The 17,566-nt window shown below is 54.8% G+C and overlaps 3 long non-coding RNA genes across 3 annotated transcripts; all 3 read right to left on the bottom strand.

The window, feature by feature from the left end:
- Positions 1 to 1,435: 1,435 nt before the first annotated feature.
- On the bottom strand, positions 1,436 to 2,835 carry LOC136304719 (uncharacterized). Its single transcript, XR_010724755.1, has 3 exons — positions 2,708 to 2,835; positions 1,828 to 1,895; positions 1,436 to 1,551 (listed from the first exon to the last, which is right to left on the bottom strand). It is a non-coding gene; the product is annotated as an uncharacterized lncRNA (long non-coding RNA).
- Positions 2,836 to 10,532: 7,697 nt separating this feature from the next.
- LOC136304716 (uncharacterized) lies at positions 10,533 to 12,504 on the bottom strand. The gene is made up of 4 exons (XR_010724752.1): positions 12,226 to 12,504; positions 11,966 to 12,135; positions 11,809 to 11,887; positions 10,533 to 11,731 (listed from the first exon to the last, which is right to left on the bottom strand). It is a non-coding gene; the product is annotated as an uncharacterized lncRNA (long non-coding RNA).
- Positions 12,505 to 13,064: 560 nt separating this feature from the next.
- Positions 13,065 to 16,340, bottom strand: LOC136304714 (uncharacterized). The gene is made up of 3 exons (XR_010724750.1): positions 16,120 to 16,340; positions 15,732 to 15,907; positions 13,065 to 14,893 (listed from the first exon to the last, which is right to left on the bottom strand). It is a non-coding gene; the product is annotated as an uncharacterized lncRNA (long non-coding RNA).
- Between the last annotated feature and the right edge of the window lie 1,226 nt (positions 16,341 to 17,566).

The raw sequence follows: 17,566 nt of genomic DNA, 5'->3' as shown, positions 1-17,566 counted from the left end.
GATGGACTGGGAGCACTGGGAGGGTGATCAGAGAGAACTGGGATGGACGGGGAGTGGACTGGGACGAACTGGCAGGCGTGTGGGGGTCCATGGTGGGCACACGGTGCCTTACTGGTCTGTACTGGGATGGGTCTAATGGCCCCAGGGGAGGGGGTGTGGCCACACCGGTCCAGACTGGGAGGGGTGTCACCATGGCGCCGGAGGCGGAGTCGAGGATACGAGCGAGGCAGGGACACCTAGGGGACAGCCAGGGCACCCCCAGGGACACCTAAAGGACAGCCAGGGCACCCCAGGGACACCTAGGGGACAGCCAGGGCACCCACAGGGACACTCAGGGCACCCCAGGGACACCTAGGGGACATCAAGGGCACCCCAGAGGCAGCCACGGCACCCCACAGATAGCCAGGGAACCCCCAGGGACACCTAAGGGACAGCCAGGGCACCCCCAGGGACACCTAAGGAACAGCCAGGGCACCCCCAGGGACACCTATGGGACAGCCAGGGCAGCCCTGGGACACCTACGGGACAGCCAGGGCACCCCCAGGGCACCCCAGGGACACCCAGGGCACCCCCAGGGACACCTAGGGGACACCCAGGGCACCCCCAGGGACACCGAGGGGACAGCCAGGGCACCCCAGGGACACCTAGGGGACAGGGAAGGCAACCCCAGGGACCCCCAGGGACAGCCAGGGCACCCCAGGGACGCCTTGGGGACAGCAAGGCACCCCAAGGACACCTAGGGGACAGCCAGGGCCCCCCAGGGACACCTAGGAAGACAGCCAGGGCCCCCCCAGGGACAGACAAGGTACCCCTAGGGGACAGTCAGGGCACCCCCAGGGACACCTAAAAGACAGCCAGGGCAGCCCTGGGACACCCAGGGGACAGCCAGGGCACCCCCAGGGACACCTAAGAGACAGCCAGGGCACCCCAGGGACAACTAGGGGACAGCCAGGGCACCCCCAGGGACACCTAGGGGACAGCCAGGGCATCCCAGGGACAGTCAGGTCCCCCCAAGGGACACCTAGTGGACAGCCCGTGGACCCCAAGGGACACCTAGGGGACAGCCAGGGCATCCCAGGGACAGTCAGGTCCCCCCAAGGGACACCTAGTGGACAGCCCGTGGACCCCAAGGGACACCTAGGGGACAGCCAGGGCACTCCAGGGACACCTAGGGGACAGCCAGGGCAACCCCAGGGACAGCCAGAGCACCCCAGGGACACCTAGGGGACAGCCGGGGCGCCCCCAGGGCCACCTAGGGGAAAGCCAGGCCACCCAGAGCTCCAAGTGCTCTCCAAGGCAGGCTCAAAACCCTTACCAACGATTGGCTTTAATAAAGCAACTCACACAAAGTCACCAGCACCACACGGTTGGTCTGTAACGGCTGCAACAAAATATGCCCTCCTGGAAGCAGTTCAGCACTTACTGATCACTTCTTTGTTTTGGCACTTCCCAGCCAGGGCCTGCGGGGCCTCCTGCAGATGCAGGTCTTCGCTGACAAGGCTCCACTTGTGCAGCAGCAGCAGGATTAGGGGCAGGAGCAGGAGCAGCTCCCTGAAATTTTAGAAAATATTAGAAAAATACAGGCAAAAATCTCACCTCTGTCCTCCCCTAAGAACATCCCTAGGACATCATCCCAGTTTTTCCCAGCTAGGAGCTGCAAGGAATTCAGGCAGGGGAATTGACATCAGGGAACAGCTTTGTAAAGTCAAAGGCAGAAAGAGAAGATCCACCAGCAAAGGGCAGGAAAGGGGAAAGGTTTCTGAAAACATTTCTGCAGTCTAATTAATAATTATTTCTGCTTCCCCAGCGAGAAGAACACAAACTCACAGCCATTCAGGCCTGACAGTCCCCTGCAGCCAGAGCTCAGCACACATCCACAGAAGCAAGTCCAGCACCTGAAAGAAAAAAAAAAAAAAAAACAACAAAAAAACACAATCAAACCAGAAGGAAAAGGTGATTTCTTTGGCTTCAAAGTTATTTCAAGTTCTTAAAGCCCAACACAGCTGATAGGAGAAACAGAGTCAGGGCTCCTGGCAGACAGAGGGTGTTTTCCCCCCCAGGGGACTGCAGAGGAATTGTCTGGGACTTGGACTGTCCCTCGGGGTGACACCAGTTGCTGTGACTTTTATCATTCCATATGTTTGACTCCCAAAACTTCCCAGCCCAGGGGCTTGAGCTGACAGGGCAGCACAAAGATTGTTCTCTGTGTGGTGCCCAGATTTGGGGTTCACTGTCACCTTTGCTAGTTTAGATGAATTATACCCACGGCCCCGAATTCCCTGCTCAGTTCCTGCTGCAATAACCTCACAGTGCCTCACAGAGCATGGATATTCCCACGCAGAGCTGCTGCTTGAATGCCAGATGTGTCAGGAACTAGCAGAGCTTCCAAGGAAGCTCAGCAGGATAGGGACAGGATAGGTTTCTATTCCATAGATTTGGTTAATTCTAACCCTCATCCCCTGGGGGTCACCTGTCAGATTTCCCTGGAATTCAGCCACCCCCCTGAGCTCGGGCTCCAGGTGATGTTTCAGAGCAGGAGAAGGCACTGGCCGGCCTGTGCTGAGGCAGCCCCTGTGCCCTCGGGAGGACACAGCTCCCTGCAGGAGCTCAGCTCCTTTCCGAGCCCCAGCAGTGGCCTCTGCAAGTGCCTTTCCCTCAGGCAAGGGATGCCCATCCCTGCCTTCAGCACACCTCCAGTGGGACCCACCTGCAAAAGCTTTCCATCACTTCTGCACTCCGGCTGGCTCCCTGGAAAAGTCCAGACTTCATCCAAACGAAACTCCATCCCACTCAAACCTTTGATTTTGAGGCATCTCCGAGGGCCGTTGCTCTGGATTTAATTTCTGTGTGGGAGGAGCACCTTGGCTTTAATGCTGCCGATGGGTGATGTCCTCAGGCTGAAAGGGAGGGGATTTGGGGTGGCCAGGACATCCCTGGCAACTGTGTGGGAGCTCCGGGAGGTGGGAATTGCTGTCTGAGCCCCTCTGCAGACAGCCCGAGCCGCCGTTCCCGGGCAATGCCAGCTGTTCCCTGGGGAGCTCTTGGGCTGTGGGTGCCTCTGTCCGGGCTGCAGCATCTCCCCGTGCCCGGTGGGAGCAGCCCCTGGCCGAGGAGCCGCGGCAGCCCCGGGGCCGTGTCCGTGCCAGCCCCGAGCCCGGCCCCGGGCCCTGCGTTTGGCCGCCGCTGCCACGGGCGGGGCCCCGCAGGCACAGCTCCTCCCCTGCACATCATCCCAGGGCTGCTGGCCCCGCTGGGGCTGCCGGCCTCCTTCCTCCCTGCGCCTCCGGGCACCCGGGACACCTGCAGGAAACACCGAGGGACACTGCAGGCGGCACGGGGGGGCACTGAGGCCTCCGGCCAGAAAAGCAGCCCCGGCCTCAGCAGCTGCCATCAGTTTGGCCCGGCAACACTCACCTGCAGGAAACGCCCCTGTGCGGGTGGGACCGGCCCTGCCTCTCTGCAGAGCTTTGGCCGTGGAAGAAGGGAAGCCTCAGGACTTGTCCTGCTCTTTTCCGCCCAGAAAGAGACTTTGTGTAAGTACTTTTACGGCAGCTGTTGAGTAAATCCTGGAAAGGACAGGAAATCAGCATCACTGGAAGAGCTTTGTGCTGTCGTGAGCTGCCAGCCAGTTCTGCCCTCGAGCCATTCCAGGGGCTGCTGTGTGAAGCAGCTTTGGCAGAGAAGGCGGCACTGCACTTACCTTAGTGGGGCCAAGCGTTGCCATCCTATGGAGGTCCATCCCCATAATGCAGAGATTGGTTCAGCTGCTTGGAGCAGAGTCCGGGTAATGCCAAGGTGCTGAGTTCGATTCTCAAACGGTCCGTCTGCTTGAGAGTCAGATTTTAGGATCCCTCTCAGGCTCAGTATATCCTGTGACCTGGAAATAAGAGGAAAATTCTCGGCTGAGTTTTAATAAAACAGCTTTTGCCATTGCAGGGTGTGAGCTGCACTCGGTGATTTTCGGCCGCGATGAGCCCCACGAGCATTCCGCCCTTCCTTGCCGCCATCTTGGTTGCGTCTGAGGCCACTTCCGGTCCCGCCGGCATCTTTTTTGCGGCACCGCTAAGGCCCCCGGCAGGTGTTTACACAGACGCCTGACTAAATCCACGAATCCGAACCCGGAGGCGGCGCGGATGAGCACATGGCCGGTGTCTGCACACCTGGAAACGCCGCGGAAAATTGCGCCCGGGCGGCGCTGTAGTCGGGGTTTTTGTGCAGGCATCTGCGTAAACGCCTACAGGGTCCTTATTTTTTCCCGCCCTTTTGGCCGCCCTTTTTGGAAGGTCGGGCGCCTCGCGCCTCGGCGCCATTTTGTGAGGGGCGACGCGTGACTTCCGCTTTTCCTTGCCGCCATCTTGGTTGCTCCTGAGGCCACTTCCGTCCCGGCCGCCATGTTCTTTGTGGCTCGGCATAGGCCTCCGCCAGGTGTTTACACAGACGCCTGACTAAATCCACGAATCCGAACGCAAGCGCGTCGCGACTGAGCACACGGCCCGTGTCGGCACACCTGGAAACGCCGCGGAAAATTGCGCCCGGGCAGCGCCGTAGTCGGGGTTTTTGTGCAGGCGTCTGGCTAAATGCCTATAGGGTCCTTATTTTTTCCCGCCCTTTTGGCCGCCTTTTTTGGAAGGTCGGGCGCCTCGCGCTTCGGCGCCATTTTGTGAGGGGCGACGTGTGACTTCCGCTTTCCCTTGCCGCCATCTTGGTTGCTCCTGAGGCCACTTCCGTCCCGGCCGCCATGTTCTTTGTGGCTCGGCATAGGCCTCCGCCAGGTGTTTACGCAGACGCCTGACTAAATCAACGAATCTGAACGCGGACGCGGCGCGACTGAGCACACGGCCCGTGTCCCCACACCTGGAAACGCCGCGGAAAATTGCCCCCGGGCGGCGCCGTAGTCGGGGTTTTGTGCAGGCAGCTGCATAAACACCTATAGGGTCCTTATTTTTCCCGCCCTTTTGGCCGCCCTTTTTAGAAGGTCAGGCGCCTCGCGTCTCGCCGCCATCTTGGTAGTGGAACCCACTAAAATGCCCCCTCGGCCGCTCACACAAGCGCCTGACTCAATGGACTGCCGCCCGCGGCGCCGCTGCGCCCCCATCCCGTGTCCGCACACCCGCAGACGCCGCGGAAAAGCGCGCCCGGACGGCTCCGGGGTCCGGGTGGCGCGCGCAGGCAGCCGGCTGCCACGCGCCCGGGCTCCTTGCCTTTTTCCCTCCCTTTCGGCCCCGAGCTGCGGGCGGGCGGGCGGCAGCGCCGCCCCCGAGCTCACAATGCGGGGCTGCCACGCGCGTCGGGGACGGGCGGGGGGGGACAGCTGCACTACCGCTCTTTGCCCACAGGGTGGCAGCACTGCCGCACGGCTCCGGCGGGACGGTCATGGGGGACAGCTGCACTACCGCTCTTTGCCCACAGGGTGGCAGCATTGCCGCACAGATCAGGCGGGACGGGCGGGAGGGACAGCTGCACTACCGCTCTTTGCCCACACGATGGCAGCATTGCCGCACAGATCAGGCGGGACGGGCGGGAGGGACAGCTGCACTACCGCTGTTTGCCCACACGGTGGCAGCATTGCCGCACAGATCGGGCGGGCCGGGCGGGGGGGAAGCTGCACTACCGCTCTCTGCCCACAGGGTGGCAGCACTGCCGCGCGGCGGCGCGGAGCGGAGCCATAAACGAACGTGCCCAGAAATGCCCTTCCGAACAGCCTCCGGAATAAATGGCCCAAAAGACCCCCGAGCACACCTGCGAGAGCCCTGCCAGCAACCAGACCGAACCAAAAAAGCCTTTCGTTCAGGCTCTATTTCAATATTTTTTATCTTTGTGATTCTGATATTTACATTAATCATTACAATTCAGCTTTTATATTATGTACATTATACATCATGTATTATGTTTATTATACTATTATATTTATTATATATATTAAGTATAGAAAGTTATATATAAAATAATTTATTATTTATTATGTAATGTTATAAATAATAATACATTTCATTGAAATATCATGATTATGTACATTATAGATGTTTATATTATGTATATTATATATATTTATAAAACGTGTAGTATGTAATAATATATTGTGTATTTATTATTTATATTATTTTTCATATCCTATACTTTTTGTTATTTTTCTTTTTCATTATTTTTTAATTCGTTTGTTTATATTTTAAACGATATTTTACACTAGATGAATTCATTAACCTAACACATCAGAAACACAATTAATTTGAATTAAATGAGCCTGGTTTTCTAAGGGGTAAAGTTTTAATCTTTATTCAAATAATATGGGCATGTTTTCTCTTTCTCTATGGTTTTTTTTTGGTGGGTTGCGGGGGAGTTTAGTTTGTGGGTTTTCTTTTTTTGTTCGCTTTGTTTTGGAGTTCTTTGCTAATAAACAAGCAGGGTCGGAGAGTTCAAAATAAAACGTCTACTTTGTTTTTATTGCCCCCTCTGAAATACGCCTCGACAGCCTGGACAGCAGGCTGCTGCTGGTAACACTGTGCACGGGTAGGAGGAGACCTGGTCGGGGCTGGGAAGGAAAAAACGGCACCACGGTGGTCACAGCTTTCTCCCTTCAGGAGTTTTATGGAGCAGAAAATACAGAGCTTTTGCCAACTGCGCTCTCTATGACATCCCGACGTCCAGCGGGCACGGAGGTCATTTCTCATCTTTCTTGCCAACAGCCAAACCCCCAGGCGCCCGGGGGAAGAAAGAGTATGGGGGAAAAAAAAAAGGAACAAAGAAAACATGAAAAAATAAACCAAAACTATAGAAAATAATAAATAAAATTAAAATACCAAAAGAAAAAAATTTCAAAGTAACAAAAAAGTGGAAAAAAAATTTAAACAAAAAATTAAAATAAAAAACTAAAAGTAGTTTTAACAAGTAAATAAATAGCTAAAGAAAAAAATATAAAAATTAAAAAACGGAAGAAAAAGTCTTTGAAAAACCACAAAACGCAACATGAGAAACCACAACAAAAGAGCATAAAAATACAAAAATAACAAGAAATAAAATACAAAATTAAATAAATGCAGCTTTCACCTCCTGCCACTGCCTAAAAAAGCACCATGGCTTTCCTCAATTATGCAGCAATAAGGGAAACAAACCCAGTGCCCCCCAGAACAGAAGGTTTTCTAGACAATTCCCACTTTTGCTTGGAAACAAATTCTATTTTAGTGGGAAGCTCATTTTGGACAAACACCCAAATGTGCCAAGGTAGGAAAGAACCAGCCCCCTGTGTCCAAGGAACAGCAGCTAGGCCTGGATTCAGGTTTTAATGGCATTTATGTAATTAAAAATGCAGTAAATTGAACTTTACAAAGAGATGAATCATGGCAAATAAATACTTCAACGTTTTCTTGGGAATTCACAGAATTTTGTGGAGATGGTGCTGGACAATTCCTGATTTACCAACATTAATTGGGTAAATTTCCTTGGAAATGTGCTCTACAAGGTGCAAAAATTCCAATTAGGATGGAAAATTGGAATAAATAAATATTCCCTTACTAAAATCAGAGAGAAAATCAGAGTTATTCCTTCAAATAAAAGGAAGGAATAACATCTAAATCCAAGCTTGCCTGGAAAACAAGCTCAGGAATTTCTAACATTGAAAACTTTTGCAAGAGTCATGAAGCTGGTGAAAGTTCATGGAATGATGATTTAAAATCTGCTTCCTCTGCTCTAATTTAAAGGGAAGTGGGAATTCAACAGGTCCAGTTACTCCTATCCAACCTTGGACTGGGATAAGGCCTTCCAGTGGCTTCACTTCCTACTGGCTCTCTCCTTTTTGCCCACAACCTGGAAGAGGAAAAGCAACAGGAATAAAGTCTCAAACAGGATGGCCTTGGTCCAGGCAGACTGAAATGCAGCTCCCAGGGAGGGAGGCCAGGCTGTGCCTCGGGGAGCTCCGGGAATCTGGGATTGCCCGTGGGATTAAAGGGCTGGAAAAGCACACCCACCTGCCAGGTTCAGTGCTGGGACCGAGCAAGGCCGGGGCTCGGGGGCAGCAGTCAGAGCTGGGACTGCAGGAGAACACCCCAAACCCGGGTTAAACATCCGGCACGACACGCAGCACGCTCCGGGAGAAACTCGGGTGGGAGAAGCCCCGGGATGCTCCACGTTCCTTGCCCTTGGCAGCTGTGCCAGGGCCTCCATCAGAATGCTGACCTCACCGTGCAGCTCCTACAAAATAGGAGAACTTATGGGAATCGCCCAGCAATCCATGGACTTCCAGTTATTAAGAACCACAGCTGCAGCGAAAGGTGCCCAAACTCTACTGCAAACCAGCAGGTCTGAGGAGACGCAGGGATTTATTCCTGAGGGGACACAAGGATCCCTCAGCCAGCCAGGATTTCTCCCAGGCTCTTCCCACTGCTCTCTGAGGACACAAACAGCAGTTTTTCCCTGGAGTTCCCCTTTCCAACAATGCCAAGACTCATGTTCTCCTCCAACCCCAGGTTCAGGAAGGAAAGTAGGAATATTATCACTGCACAGACTGTCCAGGAGGGTGTGACTGAGGCAGCAGCACCAGCTCCCACTCCACTGCTGCTCTGGATTCCTGAGCAGCTCCTTTCCATCCTGCCCTTCCCAGCACCATTCCCTGGGTGCCATGTCCACAGACACCTTCTCCATGCAGCTTAAAACCCACAGACACCAACAGAAAGGAGATCAAAAATCAATTCACATGCTGCTAGCCAGAGAGAATGGGAGAGGCCTAAAAATCTGCATTTATTTTAGAACACTAGAGCAATTTCTTCATGACCCTGACTATCAGTGATGGGCAGATAAACACCTTCTTTAACTTACTACCTGCAAAAACATCAAGTTTCAAGTTTAGTAAAGATAAAATTTTGCTGCAAAAATAAAAGAGGTGGGATGTTGGTGTTAGTGCTTTAACCTTCGGACATTAGCGGGTATTTGTAAAACAAATTCATTATTGAAGCAGCTAACTTGAAAATAAGGGGGTTTTACAATAAAGTTGACCAAAAAAGAGTCTCAAAATTAAGATATAGGTTGCACAAATATTTAAGAAAAAAAAAGTTGTCTTTCGTGCATATAACCTGCCAGCCTCTCATGTTTTCAGTCCTTACCATTTATTTTTACCAAGGTGATGACTAAAACCTTGTCAAAAGCTCAAAAAAAAAAACAATCCAGGACAAGGCAGGTGTTTTCCCAAGTACCCCCAGTGTGGAGCTGTGTCAGCCACAAGTGTTTGCTCCCTCAGCCCAGCCCGGAGCAGGCTCCAGCTGCTGCCCAGGGGTTACCAAGGGACTCACCTGTTTCAAGCTGTAAATGCAGGTGGCCTGCACTGGAGTGCCAAAAAATGTGAAATATGTGACTCTCACCTTGAATAGCGATCGATCTTCTCAGGGGAGCCCCTCACCCAGGATGGGGGGCTCTGCCACGGATTTCATCCCTCTGCATCTGAAAGAAAGTTGGGACAAAAGTCAGAGTGCTGCAGGATACCTTGACAGCTCCACACATCTTGTGGCAATCTAGGAATACCCTCTACAGTCTAACTACACCCCACATCACAAATTTCAAGCCCCCAGCACTATTATCCTATTACCCCCACACCCAGACTGAGCATCAAGGCAGAGCAGCTCCAGGCCAAACACACACCAACACCCGTGACACAGCACAGGACAAACGAGGGGACACAACAGGGATAGAAAACTCTGGCAAGAAGAATGACCCTGAGGGTCCAGAGAACTCGGAATGAGATGACCGAGGTAAGATGGAAGGTGAGCTGGCCAGGCTCAGAGAACCCTGCAGGAACAAGATGCCATCGGGATGACTTATCCCAAGAAATGCAGAGATGGATGCCCGAGAACCCTACGGTCAGAATCCTCGACCTGTCTTTGCATTCTCACAAGACCTAACCCGCCGGAATGGATCAGGGCGGTGCACGGCTGTCAGTACAGCTCAGAACAAGACCTGAAAAGGCATCGGACTGGATGCTTGTGAAGAGAGATGGATTCTGATGAGTGTCCGAGCAGCTGAGACAAAGGCACCTGGCTGAGGAGCACAGAGATCAGAAATGCTAAGACTGATGCCAGAGGTTTTGACAGGCCCCTGAAGGGCTAAGGGAAAAGACAGCACACACAAGACACCCAAGACACAGAGTGCACAACAGACACAACACACACCAGGACTGCTCTGCCCTGCACACCTCGGCACTGTGATCCAGAATGAGACTCTCCCTGGATGAAACCTAAGGGGTCACAGCTTAGACATCCCTGTCTTCAAACCTGACTCAAAAAACCTTGCTAGTGACCCCACACTCTTCTTTCATGCCCTCTACGGCTCTGAGCTCTCCACTTATCTCTCAGATGTCTGGGGAGGTGCATCCACGCCGGGTCCCAAAGAAGGCTGCCTCTCCCTCGGGGAAATTCCTGCTGTGACCAGGCTGGTGTCTCCTCGTCAGCTACAATAAAGAGAACTAAACGTGACCCTGTGCTCTTAGCAGCACATCAGCCAGAAACCAGCAATTCTGCTACTCACAGTCTCCTAAGCTTGCCTGTGTCCTCGGCCCTGTGCTTCAGCTGCGCTCAGAGGCCAACGCCGGCGTCGCAGGGTCTGGTCTAAAAATAAAGACAAAGAACAGAGCTGTAACACGGCCACCATTTACACCTCCCCTGCAAATCAAAACAGTGACCGACCTTCTCAGGGGAGCCCCCTCACCCAGGATGGGGGGCTCTGCCACAGATTTCATCCACCTGCATCTGAAAGAAAGTCAGAACAACAGTCAGAGTGCGGCAGGATACCTTGACAGCTCCACATATCTTGTGGAAATCTAGGAATACCCTCGACAGCCCTGCTACACTCCACATCACAAATTTCAAGCCCCCAGCACTATTATCCTATTACCCCTACACCCAGACTGAGCATCAAGGCAGAGCAGCTCCCGGCCAAACACACACCAACACCCGTGACACAGCACAGGACAAACGAGGGGACACAACAGGGATAGAAAACTCTGGCAAGAAGAATGACCCTGAGGGTCCAGAGAACTCGGAATGAGATGACCGAGGTGAGACTGAAGGTGAGCTGGCCAGGCTCAGAGAACCCTGCAGGAACAAGATGCCATCGGGATGACTTATCCCAAGAAATGCAGAGATGGATGCCCGAGAATCCTACGGTCAGAATCCTCTACCTGCCTTTGCATTCTCACAAGACCTAACCCGCCGGAATGGATCAGGGCGGTGCACGGCTGTCAGTACAGCTCAGAACAAGACCTGAAAAGGCATCGGACTGGATGCTTGTGAAGAGAGATGGATTCTGATGAGTGTCCGAGCACCAAAGTCAAAAGCACCTGGCTGAGGAGCACAGAGATCAGAAATGCTAAGACTGATGCCAGGGGTTTTGATAGGCCCCTCAAAGGACAAAAGGAAAAGACAAGACACCAAACAGACAGAGTGCACAACAGACAAGTGACACAACACACACCAGGACTGCTCTGCCCGGCACACCTCGGCACTCTGATCCAGAATGAGACTTTCTGTAGCCTAAGCGGTCACTTCTTGGACATCCCTGTCACCAAAAATGACTCAAAAAATCCCTCCCGGTGGCCCCTGATCCCACACCCCGCTTTCAAGCCCTCCCTGGCTCCGAGCCCTCCACTTATCTCTTGGACGTCTAGGGAGGTGAATCCACGCTGGGTGGCAAAGAAGGCCGCCTCTCCCTCAGGGAAATTCCTGCTGTTGCTGGGCTGTTGTCTCCTACACAGCTACAATAAAGAAAACCAAACATCAAAGCATAATCTTGGCAGCCCATCACCCAAAACCCGACAATTCTGCTACTCACTGTCTCCTAAGCTTGCCCGTGTCCTCGGCCCCGTGCTTCAGCTGCGCTCAGAGGCCAACGCCGGCGTCGCAGGGTCTGCCTGGGTAAAGAGCAGACAAGGTGACATGGCAGCGCTGGAACTTGAGGGGACCATCCCTCCTTCTCCTCCCTGACTCACCTCAACTCCTCGGCCGTTATCCAAGACTACCTGGATGGGGCCTTCACAAGGAGAAGATCAAGGCTCCATCACAGACTCCTGGAATGCTCCCGGAGGGCTCACGGGTGAGGTGACCCGGGTCTGTCGTCCGGTTGGTGAGAGGGGAGCTCGGCCTCCTGCGAGTGGACTCCCTAAAACACACAATAACGGAGGCTTAGAGTTGCACCAGCGAGTGAGGCTTGAACAATAGCAACGGCTTCTGTCCACCCGTCACTGCTCACCTCGCCCACGTCAGCTTGACTGCTGAGATCCGGCTTCACCACCTAAAAATAAAGACAAAGAACAGAGCTGTAACACAGCCATCATTTACACCTCCCCTGCAAATCAAAACAGTGACTGACCTTCTCAGGGGAGCCCCTCACCCAGACTGGGGGGCTCTGCCACAGATTTCATCCCTCTGCATCTGAAAGAAAGTTCGGACAAAAGTCAGAGTGCTGCAGGATACCTTGACAGCTCCACACATCTTGTGGCAATCTAGGAATACCCTCTACAGTCTAACTACACCCCACATCACAAATTTCAAGCCCCCGGCACTATTACCCTCGTACCCCTACACCCAGACTGAGCATCAAGGCAGAGCAGCTCCCGGCCAAACACACACCAACACCCGTGACACAGCACAGGACAAACGAGGGGACGCAACAGGGACAGAAAACTCTGGGCAAGAAGAATGACCCTGAGGGTCCAGAGAACTCGGAATGAGATGACCGAGGTGAGAAGGAAGGTGAGCTGGCCAGGCTCAGAGAACCCTGCAGGAACAAGATGCCATCGGGATGACTTATCCCAAGAAATGCAGAGATGGATGCCCGAGAACCCTACGGTCAGAATCCTCGACCTGTCTTTGCATTCTCACAAGACCTAACCCGCCGGAATGGATCAGGGCGGTGCACGGCTGTCAGTACAGCTCAGAACAAGACCTGAAAAGGCATCGGACTGGATGCTTGTGAAGAGAGATGGATTCTGATGAGTGTCCGAGCAGCTGAGACAAAGGCACCTGGCTGAGGAGCACAGAGATCAGAAATGCTAAGACTGATGCCAGAGGTTTTGACAGGCCCCTGAAAAGACTAAAGGAAAAGACAAGACACCCAAAAGACACAAAGTGCACAACAGACACAACACACCCTGGGACTGCTCTGCCCTGCACACCTCAGCACTGTGATCCAGAATGAGACTTTCCCTTATTGTAGCCTAAGGGGTCACATCTGGGACATCCCCATCTCCAAACCCGACTCAAAAAATCCCTCCCGCTGACCCCTGCCCTGGCACCCCGCTTTCATCCTCTCCCTAGTTCCGAGCCCTCCACTTATCTCTCAGATGTCTGGGGAGGTGAATCCACGCTGGGTCCCAAAGAAGGCCGCCTATGCCTCTGGGAAATTCCTCCTGTCACTTGCCTGCTGTCTCCTAGTCAGCTACAATAAAGAAAACCAAACATCAAAGCATAATCTTAGCTGCACATCAGCCAAAAACCAGCAGCTCTGCTACTCACCGTCTCTTAAGCAGGACCGGGTCCTCGGGCCCCGTGTGTGCTTCAGCTGAGCTCGGAGGCTGACGCTCGCAGCGCCAAAGCCTTAGAGGCATTACTGGCACCGAGCCCACCCACCGTGGCCTCCATTAGGGCTGTGAGCATCCCCGGTTAGAGCAGGACAGGAACGCAGGGTGGACATCCCCGGTGAACCTCAACCCTGTGGACTCGGCCCCACCACTGTCACTTCCTGCCTGGCCCTAGCTTAGGGTTACTGCCTGCACCTCTCAGGACTTCTGGCATTGCCTTGCCATTAGGATTGCTGCCTGCACCTGCTCTCAGGGAAACAGTGTTGGAAGCAGCACTGTGAGGACCGGGATACCTGTACTCTGACTTGTATCCTAGCCTGTACCCCTGATTTTCACTGTGTGTTCTCTAGTCCTTCAGTCCTTTACCTCAGCCTCTGTGTGCATCACTGTAACCTCCCCCCTTCTGAACCCTGCTTCTTCAGAGCCCTAGACCTTGCAGCCGGGGACGCTCTGCACCGTTAGGGTCCCAAGAGCTGTCCCGCACGCAGGACAGGTACATCCACAGTTGTTCCCTGCCTACCCTAAACGTGGCCCTGAGACAGGGCAGAGGCTGACAGAGCCGAACTCTTTGCGGTGGCAAAAGGCACGAAGCCTTACCAACCGCCGCCTCGAGAGGGAAATCAGGAGCACTTCCACCGGCTGCGGAGAGACAGGGAATCCCAGGGTGGGTGGGGCGGGAAACCCCCGTTATCCCCAGCCCTGCTGGATCCTGCTCCCCACTATCGCTTCCTGCCTGGCCCTAGCCTGACAGTGTCTGCACAGGTCAGAGCTTCTGGTGTGTTCCTGCACTAGGGCTGCTGCCTGCACCTGCTCTCAGGGGAAGTGTGCTGGTAGCAGTGCTGTGAGGGCCGCTACACCTGTACTCTGACTTGTATCCTAGCCTGTTCCCCTGGTTTTCACCGTGTGTCCTCTAGTCCTTGAGTCCTTTACCTCAGCCTCTGTGTGTGTGGCTACACCTCCCCCCTTCTAAACCCAACTTCTTTAGAGCCCTACACCTCGCAGCCAGGCCTTCTAGCATTGTCCTGCATAAGGGCTCCTGCCTGTACCCGCACTCAGGGAAACGGGCATGTCTTTAGGGCTACTCCTTCGGGTTTGGGTCGGGCTGGTACACCTGTACTCTCAATTGGCACATCTTGGACATCCCTATCTCCAAACCTGACTCAAAAACCCCTCCTGACAAGTCCTGACCCAGCACTCCACTTTCATCCCCTCTGTGGCTCTGAACCCTCCACTTATCTCTTGGACGTCTGGGGATGAGAATCCATGTCGGGTGCCACAGAAGGCCGCCTCGCCCTCTGGGAATTTCCTGCTGTCACCGGGCTGCTGTCTCTTATTCGGCTACAAGAAATAAAACAAACATCGATGTATGATCTCAGCAGATCTGTTGGCCAATCGGTCAGGGCGTAAGACAAGTGGACCACCTCAAACACACAAACAATAACATAAGCTGAAGAGTTACACCGGAAACACCACTACACTTAACTGCATAAATACATAAATTTTCAAACAGACAACCCCAAAAAAATTCCAGCAAAAAAAGCCAACTCTTATCACCCCCAGTCAAACTACTGAATATAATAAAAACAACCCCACGTCCAATCCCCTCAATAATACTCCAGAACATATACCCAGAGCGCCCCCAAAGTTAAAGACCTCCTGCTAGCCAAATAAAAAGGAAAAAGCCCATGTCTTGCAACCTATATTAATTCATTAACTTAAAGCTTTAAAAATAAACATTAAAGTTTAAACCTTTAGATAACACTAGCACACCATAGACGCCAATCCCATCACTACATGCCAAACCAAAACTTATTTCAACCTTTTGTGCTGCTGCTGCTCGGCACAAAGGTTTGTCCCTCAGCACCTCCTGAAGTAATGTTCCACGCCCAAGGCCTCCCCCAGCCCCTGTGAGATGAACTCACCATCCTTCCATGAGCCTCACCTGGGAGCCCAGCATAAACCCCTCTCCTCCCGCAGCTCCGTGCCAAACTGAGCTCGGGCTCCCCTCTTAAAGCAGTGCTGGCAGGACCCGCCCCCCTCGTTATCCTTTACAGCTTCCACCTGTCCCCTCATCAGTGTGACAGCTCTCACCTGGGGCTGCTCTGTCCCCTCATCAGTGTGACAGCTCTCACCTGGGGCTGCTCTGTCCCCTCAATCAGCCTGTGACAGCTCTCACCTGCAGCTGCTGCCAGTCCCTGCCGCTCATTTCCTGGACATTGCACTGTGTGCACTGACACGCTGGGGCACCGGGCTTTCCTTGCTGTGAATAAGGATCCCTCTTCTCCTGCACGTGCCCAAGGCTGAAACTGGGATTCCACCTCCTAAATTCCGTTTGTGTGAGGTTCACAATTCCTAAGGAAATTTCCCAGCAATCGTTACCCTTCATTTACATTTTCTCCTTTGGAATCATTACTACCTTGTCTTTCTGTGCAAGGGTTTCCAAACGTTCATTGGGAGTTCAGTAGCCGGGTTGGCTTGTTTATAACATAGCTGACAATCCCAGGCTCAATCCAAACACCCAGAGATACAGGGAAATATGGAGACAGTTTATAAATACTGCCCACCTCTGACCCTGAATTCTTCATCGCACATCCTTGGAGCAGATTTACTCCATCCTTTCTTCCCAGCAGCACCTCTCCAGCACAAATCTCACTTCTCACACCTGTTTCTTCCCACAAACCAAACAGAAATCTACTACAGGGCGAGGCGGGGAGGGGCAAGGCCGGTCTCGGCGCAGAGCCCCCGGGCCCTCAGGGCGGGCCGGGGGGACCGGAGCAGAGCCCGGGCCGGGTTGGAGCCGGAGCCGGTCTGAGGGCGGAGGCCCCGGGCCCTCAGCGCGGGCCGGGGGGCGGGGGCGGTTCCCGGGGCCCGCTGTCCAATCAGCACTGCCGATGCCTCAGCGAGCCCGCCAATCGCGGGGATTCAAAAGGGTGGCGGAAGTAGCTGCTGCTCTATGGGCTCGGTGAGGAACGCCCCGGTGGGGTCCCGGCGCCGTGCACTTGGGACCCGCCCCGCGCCCCTGAAGCCGCGCCCCCGGTACTGCCCGGCCCCGGCTGCCTCCGGCCCCGCCTCACAGAGCCCCGGCTCCGCCCCGGCCCCGCCCCGAGCCCGCCCCGGCTCTGCCCCTGCTCCGCCCCGAGCCCACCCCGAGCCCGCCCCGGCTCCGCCCCGAGCCCGCCCCGGCTCCGCCCAGAGCCCGCCCCGGCTCCGCCCCGAGCCCGCCTCGGCTCCGCCCCGAGCCCGCCCCGGATCCGCCCCGGATCCGCCCCGAGCCCGCCCCGGATCCGCCCCGAGCCCGCCCCGGCTCCGCTCCGAGCCCGCCCCGGCTCCGCCCCGAGCACGCCCCGGCTTGGGGGCGGGACCATCGCCCGCGACCCCGCCCCGCCCCTCGCAGCTGAGCCGAGCCGAGCCGAGCCGAGCCGAGGTTGCTCGCGGCCCTGCGCGGAGCCAGGCGGGGCCGGGAATGGGAGCGGGCGTTCTGGTTCGGGTCCTGTCAGTGTCGGCTGCGGCTCCCGAGAGGTGCGGCCCCCCCCGGCGGGCGGGTTGAGGGTCTCGGGGCCTGAGGCCCAAGCTGGCGTTGCGGTCGGGATCGGGACCGGGATCGCTGCGGGCGGCAGGAGCCGCTCCTGCTCCGCCTGCAGCCGGAGCTGCGCTGGGGTCCTGCCGGGGCTCTGGGCACGGGAGGACGGCGGCGGCGATTTCCTCTGATAACCTCTGATATCGACCCCCCCACAGCATCATTGATCCCCACCCGAGTGTCACTGACCCCCCCAATGTCATAGATGCCCCCCCAATATTCCATTGATCTTCCCTCAGCGTCACTGACCCCCCCCCAATATTCCACTGATCTCCCCACTTGATCCCGCCCTTATTCTCCCCTCACGTTTCCCGCCCTTTTTCTCCCCTCACGTTTCCCGCCCTTTTTCTCCCCTCACGTTTGCCGCACTTTTTCGTGGGGAACGACCCCTGAGGGGTCCTGTGGAAGGATTCTGGAGGTCCGAGGGGTGAATT

The sequence above is a fragment of the Chamaea fasciata genome, unplaced genomic scaffold (assembly GCF_029207755.1).
Source record: "Chamaea fasciata isolate MVZ Bird 193981 ecotype frontalis unplaced genomic scaffold, bChaFas1.0.hap1 SCAF_149, whole genome shotgun sequence".
Lineage (NCBI taxonomy): Eukaryota > Metazoa > Chordata > Aves > Passeriformes > Sylviidae > Chamaea > Chamaea fasciata.
Note: the sequence above shows the minus strand (reverse complement) of the source record. Positions and strands in the feature narration are given on the sequence as shown.